The sequence below is a fragment of the Oratosquilla oratoria genome, chromosome 26 (genome assembly GCF_046742065.1).
Source record: "Oratosquilla oratoria isolate Oo_2021 chromosome 26, ASM4674206v1, whole genome shotgun sequence".
In the NCBI taxonomy this organism is placed as follows: domain Eukaryota; kingdom Metazoa; phylum Arthropoda; class Malacostraca; order Stomatopoda; family Squillidae; genus Oratosquilla; species Oratosquilla oratoria.
The window spans coordinates 35,591,386-35,603,885 of NC_134802.1; positions in this window are offsets into that span (position 1 = coordinate 35,591,386).

Genomic DNA, 12,500 nt, shown 5'->3' on the forward strand with positions numbered 1-12,500 from the left:
GTCTTGCTCGATGCCAAACCAGCTTGCTTTGGCACCGTGTATCCTCGTAGTGCTCCACTGACGGTTTTAGTCGTGTACTGGCGGTCTCTCCTCAGAGGCTGTAGGGAGGGGGTAGCGGACTGTCACCACCGCTGCCACCAGTTGTGTGTCCACGTAGGGCTACACTTTCGGATGACGCAGGGACTGATAAACCCTCTTCGGGCTTTCTTGATTTATTGAGGCGAAGAGATATTTACAGGATCGGGAATGTAATGCCGTATTGGGAGAGTCCCAAGGTGCTGCTTCTAAGGGAGAGTCTCTACATACTCGCTCTAAGGGAGAGTCTCTACATACTCGCTCTAAGGGAGAGTCTCTACATACTCGCTCTAAGGGAGAGTCTCTACATACTCACTCTAAGGGAGAGTCTCTACATACTCGCTCTAAGGGAGAGTCTCTACATACTCGCTCTAAGGGAGAGTCTCTACATACTCCCTCTAAGGGAGAGTCTCTACATACTCCCTCTAAGGGAGAGTCTTAATATGGCGTCACAGTGGCCTCATATATATATGCAGAGGCCACAAAGGTAAATTATAATTCAGATTTACATATTTTTCCCTTTCTCATTTCGGACCCCATTAGGGAGTCGTGATGGTCCGTTAGTTAGCGTGTATGGCCCCATGTTCTCATGTTCCTGGGTTCGAGACCTGACCAACGAACTTGTATTAACCCCTCGACTGCGGGTGATGTTGTATGACGTAACAACATCGACGACGTTTGCATGCACTTTAGTAAAAAAAATTTGCGAACTCTCGCATTGATGAGGTAATGGTAGTGCAGTGAAGTGAGTCGGTGGCGCGTTATGATGAAAATATGAAATTCAGAGAAATGTAGGAAACCCTGAAGACGATGAAAATGATATTCATGTAACTGGGCAACCTCTAAAGGAGGATGGGGGAGGGGAGTGGGGGTAGGTTTCCAACGGTGATTTTGTGTGTGTGTGTGTGTGTGTGTGTGTGTGTGTGTGTGTGTGTGTGTGTGTGTGTGTGTGTGTGTGTGTGTGTGTGTGTGTGTGTGTGATTCACCATGGTCTTGGATCACGTGTTGGACTCGTGACTGACAACCTACCGGATGAGAGCTCAGAGCTCATTTGACCGATCTATGGGTAATACTGTGACCTTACACGCACACACACCCCCAACTCCCCGCCCACGAGAGTTGGAGTAACACCCCGCAGCGCAGCGATACTGAAATTATTTCAGCTCTGGGCGGCAGGCGAGAACTCTAACCACCGCGCCACGAGGTGTGTGTGTGTGTGTGTGTGTGTGTGTGTGTGTGTGTGTGTGTGTGTGTGTGTGTGTGTGTGTGTGTGTGTATCAAACTGTACCGAAATTTCATTGTTTCTAAACACCGACCCCCCAGCCCCCGTATCAAAACAATTCTAGAATTATAGTTGTCTTAGACAAGGTGGGACGAAATGCACCTCCCCTACCGAAGAATTCCGACGGCGACAACAACGCCCCCCTCCCCCCCCTGAGGGAGGAGGGGGGGCGCTGCCGTCGGAACCCGAGGTCTCGCGCGCGCTTCACGGTCGCGCCCTGCCGCAGAGGAACCTCGCCCTAAGGTCGGGAGGTCGCTGAGACCCTTCGTCGAACACAACGGCGCTCAGGTCCTCGGGGACTTGAGGTCGTGTTCTTAAGCGGGAACAATCCCTCTACAAGACGTTAGCGACAGGGAGAGGAGACTCTGTGTGCGTGTGTGTGTGCCCGCGCGCGCGCGTCGGGGACCTCGAAGCCCCTTTTACAAAGGGGGAAGAGGGGAGAGTCCCCATGTCAAAGTACGTAACCACAATAAAAGAGCAATTGCGACCGGCTTTGTACCCGGGCTTCTTGCATTCGTAGTCCCGTCGCTTACCAACTTGACCACCTGGTACGTACTCGTATGCAGGAATGCGGCGCTTATCGACTCTGATCCGAGCAGCTGTTTTACACAAAACACAATTTATTCCCCTCTCCACCATAAACATGTTGTGTATTTGGATGGGTGTATGTTTATACGCACACACATACACACACACGCACACACACACACACGCACACACACACACACACACACACACACACACACACACACACACACACACACACACACACACACACATACAAGTTTCCTTTCTCCTGTGGATATATATATATATATATAATATATATATATATATATATATATAAATACCCCCACACAGATATATATATTTATATATATATATATATATATATATATATATATGTGTATATATGTGTGTGTGTGTGTGTGTGTGTGTGTGTGTGTGTGTGTGTGTATGTATACACGCATACACAGGAGAAGTAAATCTAAGCAGCTCGAGCGCATTTGTTAAGTGCTACATCTTCCTTCCTCCTCCTCCTCCTCCTCCTCCTCTTCTTCTTCTTCCTCTTCTCTCCAGTTCCTCTTCCCGCCACACCTTTTCTCCGGGACCAACGACAAGGACGTCAGAGAGAATCATCTCCCTGTTGCTTGTCTTAAAAACGCGGAAAAACCTCACTCCCCTGAAGAAGCGTAGCCCCGAAGGGCTGACGTTTGGTGCCCGGATTCGGACCAATACTTTTGTCCGTCAAGTTCAACTGCATTTCTTACAATTTTTTCTTCTAAGAAATGAGTAGACAACCTGCGACTGATCACTTCCTACGTCCTCAAGCCATTATGGCATATTTCTCAGTACACACAGAGCACTAACACACCACAGTGTTTCTTCCTTTAGTAACTGTTGCCTTATGGTCTCTTGCAGTCTCCTTCATTCTTATGTTATGTTCTTAGCAGTGGTAAAAATAAATTGGGGGGGCTAACCTAAATTTTGTAAATATAGATGACTCTTTTTGAGGGTGGGCTAACCTGAATTTTGTAAATATAGATGACGCTTTTAAAGAGATTTACTCTGTAGGACGAATACGATGATTTTGAATATAAATTGAAGTATATGTTCTCACTCGATTTAGTTTCTTTCAAAATATTGGGCAAAAGTAATAATGAATCTTACATTTTTAAAGATTTATCCACAATAATGTCTTGAATATCCTTCCGACTATTCTCATTGAAGTGTTTTATCGAATGCTGAGGAAAGAGATCGTTCCAATGTATCATTGCTTTCTGCCAATGTACCGGGATACACGAGGCACGCTTCTCGACCTCGGTAATGAAAGATTTTTTTTTTTTTTTTTTTTTTTTTTGGGGGGGGGTTCAGTCCCCCCACCCCCCACCCACCCCTGGATCCGCTACTGGATGATAGGGCCCGAGAACCGTAGCCGGCCTGTGTAGGGTTGCGGGTTTCCAGTCAGTGAAATTCAAGGCAACAGTTAACCCATTAAACTCCGATGACAAGATGTCTTGTCATTTGGTCAAATAAAACAAAAAATCATAAAACACCAAAATGTTTGATCAAACACCAGAAAAATATGACGTCAGCCCTCCTCGCTTCGCTCACTCGCGAGCGAAGCGAGGAGGACTGACGTCATATTTTTCTGGTGTTTGATCAAACATTTTGGTGTTTTATGATTTTTTGTTTTATTTGACCAAATGGCAAGACATCTTGTCATCGGATTTTAATGGGTGATTATTCCTTCGTACCAGATCTCTTCTTTTCCTTTCCTTCTTCGCTTTTTTCAACTTCACCTCATCTTTCCCCTTCCTCCTACATCCTCTTTCCTCGTTCGTCTTCCTCTCCTCTTCCTCATTCTCTTTTCCTGTCCTCCTCATCCCCATTCTCTTCTCCTTTCCTCCTCATCCTCAGTCTCTCTTCCTGTCCTCCTCATCCTCAATCTCTCCTCCTTTCCTCCTCATCCTCAGTCTCTCTTCCTGTCCTCCTCATCCTCAATCTCTCCTGTCTTCCTCTTCCTCAATCTCTCCTCCTGTCCTCCTCTTCCTCAGTCTCTCTTCCTGTCCTCCTCTTCCTCAATCTCTCCTCCTGTCCTCCTCTTCCTCAGTCTCTCTTCCTGTCCTCTTCATCCTCAATCTCTCTTCCTGTCCTCCTCCTCCTCAATCTCTCCTGTCTTCCTCTTTCTCAATCTCTCCTCCTGTCCTCCTCTTCCTCAATCCCTTCTCCTGTCCTCCTCTTCCTCAATCTCTCTTCCTGTCCTCCTCTTCCTCAGTATATCTTCCTGTCCTCCTCTTCCTCAGCCTTCCTGTCCTCCTCTTCCTCAATTTTTCTTCCTGTCCTCCTCATCCTCAATCTCTCCTCCTGTCCTTCTCTTCCTCAATCTCTCCTCCTGTCCTCTTCCTCAGTCTCTCTTCCTGTCCTACTCATCCTCAATCTCTCCTCCTGTCCTCCTCTTCCTCAGTCTCTCCTCCTGTCCTCTTCTTCCTCAATCTCTCTTCCTGTCCTCCTCTTCCTCAATCTCTCCTGTCTTCCTCTTTCTCAATCTCTCCTCCTGTCCTCCTCTTCCTCAATCCCTTCTCCTGTCCTCCTCTTCCTCAATCTCTCTTCCTGTCCTCCTCTTCCTCAGTATCTCTTCCTGTCCTCCGTTCCTCCTCTTCCTCAGCCCTTCCTGTTCCCTCCTCCTTCCCCCTCAATTCTTCCTTTTCTTCCTGTCCTCCTCATCCTCAATCTCTCCTCCTGTCCTTCTCTTCCTCAATCTCTCCTCCTGTCCTCTTCCTCAGTCTCTCTTCCTGTCCTCCTTATCCTCAGTCTCTCTTCCTGTCCTCCTCATCCTCAATCTCTCCTCCTGTCCTCATCTTCCTCAGTCTCTCCTCCTGTCCTCTTCTTCCTCAATCTCTCTTCCTGTCCTCCTCTTCCTCAATCTCTCTTCCTGTCCTCCTCTTCCTCAACCTCAATCTCCTCCTTCCTTCTCTTCCTCAATCTCCTCCTTTCCTCAATCTCTCCTCCTGTCCTCTTCCTCAGTCTCTCTTCCTGTCCTACTCATCCTCAATCTCTCCTCCTGTCCTCCTCTTCCTCAGTCTCTCCTCCTGTCCTCCTCTTCCTCAATCTCTCTTCCTGTCCTCCTCTTCCTCAATCTCTTATAGCCTTCTCTTCCTCAATCTCTCCTCCTGTCCTCCTCTTCCTCAGTTTCTCTTCCTGCCCACCTCATCCTCAATCTCTCCTGTCTTCCTCTTCCTCAGTCTCTCTTCCTGTCTTCCTCTTCCTCAATCTCTCTTCCTGCCCTCCTCCTCCTCCTCCTCAGTCTCTCTTCCTGTCCTCCTCCTCAATCTCTCCTCCTGTCCTCTTCATCAGTCTCTCTTCCTGTCTTCCCCTTTCTCAGTCTCTCTTCCTGCCCTCCTCTTCCTCAATTTTCCTCAATATCTCTTCCTGTCCTACTCTTCCTCCGTCTCTCGTCCTGTCCTCCTCTTCCTCAGTCTCTCTTCCTGCCCTCCTCTTCCTCAATTTTCCTCAGTCTCTCTTCCTGTCCTCCTCTTCCTCAATCTCTCCTCTTGTCCTCCTCTTCCTCAGTCTCTCTTCCTGCCCTCCTCCCCCTCAATGTCCCACCTCCGCCACCACCTCCTGGCAAGACCATTTTTCGCTCCTGGTCTTGCCACTGATGACCGCTGCGGTCAAGTAATGTAGGGACGACTCCTGTGTTTAGGTCCTTAACGGATGTCTGAGAATCGTATCAAGGGAGAACACGTGTACCCAACCTCTCGAACACGGACCGACCAGGTGGAGAGAGGATCACCTTGCCAGTGATCTCTCTCTATCTCTATCTCTATCTCTATCTCTCTATCTCTTGACACTATCTCTCTCTATCTCTTTCTCCCCTTTCTCTCTCTATCTCTATCTCTGTCACTATCTCTTTCTCCTTTCCCCATTTTCTCTATCTCTCTATCTCTCTGTCACTATCTCTATCTCTTTCTCCTTCCCCCCTCTCTCTCTAATTCTCTCTCTCTCTCTCTCTCTCTCTCTCTCTCTCTCTCTCTCTCTCTCTCTCTCTCTCTCTCTCTCTCTCTCTCTCTCTCTCTCTCTCTCTCTCTCTCTCTCTCTCTCTCTCTCTCTCTCTTTCCCTCTATCTCTCTCACTCACTATCTGTGTGTGTGTGTCTGTGTGTGTGTGTGTGTGTGTGTGTGTGTGTGTGTGTGTGTGTATGCGTGTGCCTGTGTATCTGAAATTATTAAACAAACTAAGTTGAGAACTTCTGGTTCATAAGTATATTATAAAAAAAAAACGGGGAAAGATAAATATTTTGTCGCAAATATTTTGAAGTTCGGAGCAAACCTGCACCAAGGGGACCAGAAGACAGTAGAAACGATGCCACCTGTTATACAACAAAGTGAGTGAACAAATCCTTCGTAGTTAGGATGAATCGAGGCGATAATGATAACAACATCGATTTGGGTGATGACGTTGGTGGTGGTAAAGGTAATCCTAGCGACAATGTACCCCAGAGCTGTGAATGTGCTGATGAAGATGTCACCATCACTGTCTGTGAATGTATTGATGAAGAAGATGTCGCCATCACTGATGGAGGCAACTGATGATGAACATGGCCACGATGACGACGGTTAGGGTAACGTAGGAGGAACAGTGTTGGAGTTGGTGGTGATGGAGTGATGGGGGACGTGTTGGAGATGATGAAGGGGAGTGTTGCGTGCAGCATCGGCGGTGGTGGGGGAAGGGGAGGGGAGTGGAGGGGAGGGGGGAGGGGCGTCACGGGATGTGGGTGGTCACTTGACCACCTTGTTTTCCTAGTGAACCGCTTGGACTCTTGTTCATTAATTTATTATCCACTCCACCCCCTTCCCCCTTCTCCCCTTCCCCCCCCTCCCTCCCCACCTCCGCCCTCTCCCTCCCCAGACATTCTGTCTTGCGACGTCAGCGTCCTGGTTATTCTCGTCAAGGGTGGGAGCACCATACTGGGGTGTCTTAGTTTGTTGACAGTGGCGGATCCGGGGGTGGGGTGGAGGTGGGGTCTTAGGGGGCTGAGGCCCCCCTCCTTTTTTTTTCTTCTTTTTTTATTTATTTATTTATTTTTTTTTTTTTTTTTTTATTTATTTATTTTTTTTTATTAACTCATCTTAGAGTTCGGGAAACCTGCCCCGTGCACACCGGTACATGACAGAGAGCAGTGTTACAGTGGCAGAAGTATACTCAATACATCATTGAGTGTAAATTTTTAAGATGTAAGATTAGATATCAATTTTTCCCAATATTTTGAGAGAAACTAAAGTGAGAACATGTACTTCAGTTTATTTTCAAAATGATCGTATTCGGGATAGAGAGTACATCTGTTTAAAAAGCGTCATCTATATTTATAAAATTCAGGTTAACCCCCTCCCCCCCCCCCAAAAAAAAAAGATGATTCTGGATCCGCCACTGTTTACTGACACCGTCCTCCTCCAATGAACTCCCGTGTCCACTTCATCGCGGGAGATACGCCTCTCGCCTGACAGCCTAACCCTTTCGATTCGCCTCCTTACCACTACGTGGGCCTGGGGTCGATTCCCAGCGAATTCTGGTCACTGCCATTGAGCTTCTTGGTGCGCAGCTCAGCGCCTCCTGGGGTCTTAAGTGGCGAGGGAGACTAGATTCTCAAGACTCTCCTCTTGAGGCGTCGTGGCGGTGGCCAAGTGGATTCGTGATCATAGTCCTTGGTTCGAGTCTCGGTAGAGGTAACGATATTCTGTCTACAGTATGTGCATGTATATATATATATATATATATATATATATATATATATATATATATATATATATATATATATATATATATATATATATTGGAAATAGACTTATCCGCTGGGATTCGAACCTTTGCCTAGGCGGCTTACGTCTTACAAGACAAAGGCCTTACCGATCACGCCATCTCGACCCTACAAAACGAAACGACCCTACAAAATGAAACGACTTAGTTCATATATATGTATGTATACATACATGTGCAACACTGAATGGGTCCCAGTGATTAGAGATACATTTTAACAACCACAATGCACTTTAATTCTAAGCCATCACCATCGGAAGACCCAATGGAGGCCGACATGCAGAAATTACCATGTGATTGCTGGGTTCGAGTCCTTGGCAGTACCGCATTTCAATTTCTGCATGTCGGGCTCCATTGGGTCTCCCGATGTTGATGGCTTAGAATTAAAGTGCATTGTGGTTGTTAAAATGTTTATATATATATATATATATATATATTCACACGTGTGTGTGTGTGTGTACACGTTTCTGTTTTATGCAGCTGCGCTATGTTATTCCATTCATTTATGACGTATCACTTGTGTTGAGCGAACAGTCTGTGAACACAAAGTGGCGATGAGTAAAGGAAGATGGATGTTCGTTGTCTGATAAATGATTCTTCTGACAAACTGACCTCGGGTACTGATGATGATGGTGATGATGATGATGGTGATGGTGATGATGATAATGAGGAGGAGGAGAAGGAGGATGGTGACGATGACGATACCTTCAGAAACTTTGGACACTAACTTCTCTTTTGATTTTGTTGCCGAAGACTTTCTTTGGCTCGAGTCTATTTTTCGATTCAGTACTTCACCAAAAAAAAAACCTCTCTCCCTTTCTACTACTCTCTCTCTCTCTCTCTCTCTCTCTCTATCTCTCTCTCTCTCTCTCTCTCTCTCTCTCTCTCTCTCTCTCTCTCTCTCTCTCTCTCTCTCTCTCTCCCCTTTGTACCTCTCCCTCTGTACCTCTACCTCTCTCCCCCTCTCCCCCCCTCTCTCTCTCTCTCTCTCTATCTCTCTCTCTCTCTCATTTTGTACCTCTCCCTCTGTACCTCTCTCTCTCTCTCTCTCTCTCTCTCTCTCTCTCTCTCTCTCTCTCTCTCTCTCTCTCTCTCTCTCTCTCTCTCTCGACTGAAATACTTTTATATTGCCAAAGGTCGGTGCCTCCGCAGGAGCACCATTAGTGATGTGATGTGGTGTGTGTTACGATCAGGTGGTGACCTTTGAGTCCTCCGATACTTTATTCATCTTCTTCATCTCCGCCAGGCGCTTCTCGGCATCCACGCAATTAGTCGGACCAACTTTTTTTTTTCAATGTCCTATTCTTGTATTGTTTTAACTCTACCCTCCTCCTCCTCCTCCTCCTCCTGCTCCTCGTCTTCCTCCTACTCCTTCCTCTGTGGCTCCCCACCTCCTCTTCCTCCTTCTCCAACTCCTCCGCCTCCTCAGATCCGTCTCCTACCTCTCCCCCATCCTCTCCTCCTCTTCCCCGTTATCCTCTTCATTGTACTTCTCCTCCTGATCCTCCTCCGCCTCCTCATATCCGTCTCCCTCCTCTCCCTCCTCCTCTTCCCCGTTATCCTCTTCCTTGTACTTCTCCTCCTGATCCTCCTCCTCCTCCTCCCCTTCCTCCTCTTACTACTGTTCTTCTCTTTCCTCAGCTCCTCTTCTTCATCTTCTTCCTTGACCTCCATTTCTTCTCCGTCATCCTTATCTTGACGTCTTCAACCGACACCACGAAATCCTCGCCAACCCCGCTCAGGAAAGTGGATGTTTTAGGCAAGAAGCTGTCAAAAGAGTCCGTCTGGCATGGCTGAAGTATCGAGTGGCTTCACAATAAACAATATAAAATCCAATGGTGGAAAGGTGATAGAGCCTTAAAAATAGAAAGAATAAAGTATATGTAATATATTTACACACATATATATATACATATACATTTATATATGTGTATATATGTATATATATATATATATATATATATATATATTCTGTTAAAAACGACAGCAAAAGAATTATTAATTAACTTTTTCCGTGAGCTCTCAAGCTTGCGAAAAGTAGATTTCTGGTAGGGGGAAAGGGAGTAAATCAAATTTCCAAAACTCATAGGAAACAGAATTTATAATGAACACAAAAAATACAGCACACAGTAAACTAAATACAAGAAAAGACAACGAATACAGCAAAAAACAAAATACAAGCAGAACAAATTTCAAAACGTTTCGCAGATCTTTCTGCATCTGGAAGCCATCTGGATAAAGGAGCTGCAACCTGCCATTAATAGGCAAGTAAATGACTTCGCCCTCCTCCCTAGCATGAAACCTGTTCGGAGGAGCCAGATGGGCAATTCCAAGAATTCGGGGTCTCCTCCACAGAGACTTCCCATAATGCCCCGCCAAAGTGAAGAACATCCTGCCATTCGTCGTTCCCAAAGACTGAGAAGCAGAATGGCGCCGAACCCGGGAGGGACCTCACCGAGTACCGTTCCCTTAACCTGTGATCTCTCCTAGTGTTCGTGCTCATACGGGTGACCTCCCCCAGTTTCTACACGGTGTCTTCTCCCCGTGCTTTTCTCTTCATTTAAAATATACTCCCTTTTCCATTCTTATTCACATCAACTGAGGATGCAGAAAGATCTGCGAAACGTTTTGAAATTTGTTCTGCTTGTATTTTTTTTGCTGTATTCTTTGTCTTTTCTTGTATTTAGTTTTCTGTGTGCTGTATTTTTTGTGTTCATTATAACTTTTGTTTCCTATGAGTTTTGGAAATTTGATTTACTCCCTTTTCCCCTATCAGAAATCTACTTTTCGCAAGCTTGAGAGCTCACGGAAAAAGTTAATTAATAACTCTTTTGCTGTCGTTTTTAACAGAATATATATATATATATATGTATATATATATATACACATATATAAATGTAAATCTTGGCAGCAGGTTTTCTTTTAAACATGTTTTGTTAAAAACAACTGCGCATTCGGCACTACTTGTCTTAAGTCTACTTAAGAAGCTTTGTAGTGCCGAATGCGCAGTTGTTTTTAACAAAACATTATATATATATATATATGTATATATATATATACACATATATAAATGTATATTCCTTTGAAAAAGCATACCTGCGAAACTAGTCAGGAATAAACTCAAGACTAAGACTCCTGTGTTTCCTATTCCGCTTACATCATAAATGTATATGTATATATATATGTGTGTATATATATTACATATACTTTATTCTTTCTATTTTTTAAGGCTCTATCACCTTTCCACCATTGGATTTTATATTGTTTATTGTTTATTTTCGCAAGCTTGAGAGCTCACGGAAAAAGTTAAGCAATAATTCTTTTGCTGTCGTTTTTAACAGAATATGCATCAGAGAGAATCTCCTGCCACGCTTCACCAATATATATATATATATATATATATATACATTTATATATGTGTATATATATATATATATATATACATATACATTTATATATACTTTCCTCCAGAGTTTGAACCATGAAGAGAGAATGATACTTAGAAAGTTAGAGAAATGTTCTCTAAAAATCATTGATGCCACTTGTGCTTTAGCATTCAACAGTAATTGTTTAAGAGAAAGACTTTGCCCAAAAGATTTATATATGTGTGTATATATATATATATATATATATATATATATATACATATACATTTGTATATATATATATATATATATATATATATACACATGTTTATGTATGTATGTTTGGGGTGATGCGAAAGTGAGATTCTGCATGCTAATTGGTCCGTTGGATATGTCGGGTCTGGCATATATTGGGCGGGTGGAGCTGCTCCCTGATTGGTCGCATGGAGGTATCACTGTTTCCATGTGATCAAGTGTCCCAAGGTGTATTTGGTGGCATGTTTCTCGATTTTGTTATCGCCTGTTCTGTTGCTGATGCAGTCGTTGGTATTGACGTATATTGCTTCAAGTGTTTTTCTTGGTCGTCTGCTTAGGTTTTCATGCTTGCTCGGTTCCACTGAGGTAAATGTTGTTTCTCGTCCACGTGGTTTACTCATGTAATCGTTTTGCTGTGATGGTGGGCATCTGTGTTCATATAAACGGGGATTGTGTACAAGACACTTTTTTTTTTTTTTTTTTTTGGTCTTAAGTCCGAAGATGGTGCTATGATAAGATTTTCGTTCTTGATCTAATGTTCTGCGATGTTTCTTTGTTTCATTTGTTTTGCTCGGGCGATAATACCTGTTGGGCAGAAAAATATCTTAAATGCAGTGGTGATGAGGTCTATTTCGTCTTGAAGGCGTTTTGGGCTGCAGATCCTTGGAGCATTCACAAAAAAAACTATTTGTACGCCACTCTTAGTTCTATCGCTGTGGGTAATGAAGTAGAGTGGGTAGTCGTCCTTGTGTGTGTGTGTGTGTGTGTGTGTGTGTGTGTGTGTGTGTGTGTGTGTGTGTGTGTGTGTGTGTGTGTGTGTGTGTGTGTGTTGATATTTTATTTTCTTCTCTATTGTCTTGTGTCATCTTGTTTGTTTATCAACATTTACTTTTGTTTGATGTATTTGTATACTGATTACTTTTTTCTTTTATTCATTCGTTTATTTATTAATTTGTTTAATATGACTAAGGGCATACAATTGCACACAGCTTTGATAAATCCCCACACGTTTTCTTTGGTTTTGTGCGAAAATAAAAAGCCTAAACCCCGTTTTCTGATAAATCTGCTCTTCATAAAGCTGACAGGAGAACTGCCTGACATGTCAGCCCGTAGCACAGTCGGGGTGTAAAACTCGTGTTCGCGCCGCACCCCTCAAAGATTGCTAATAGAATTGAACAAAAAAGAAAAAATGAACAAGTACACTA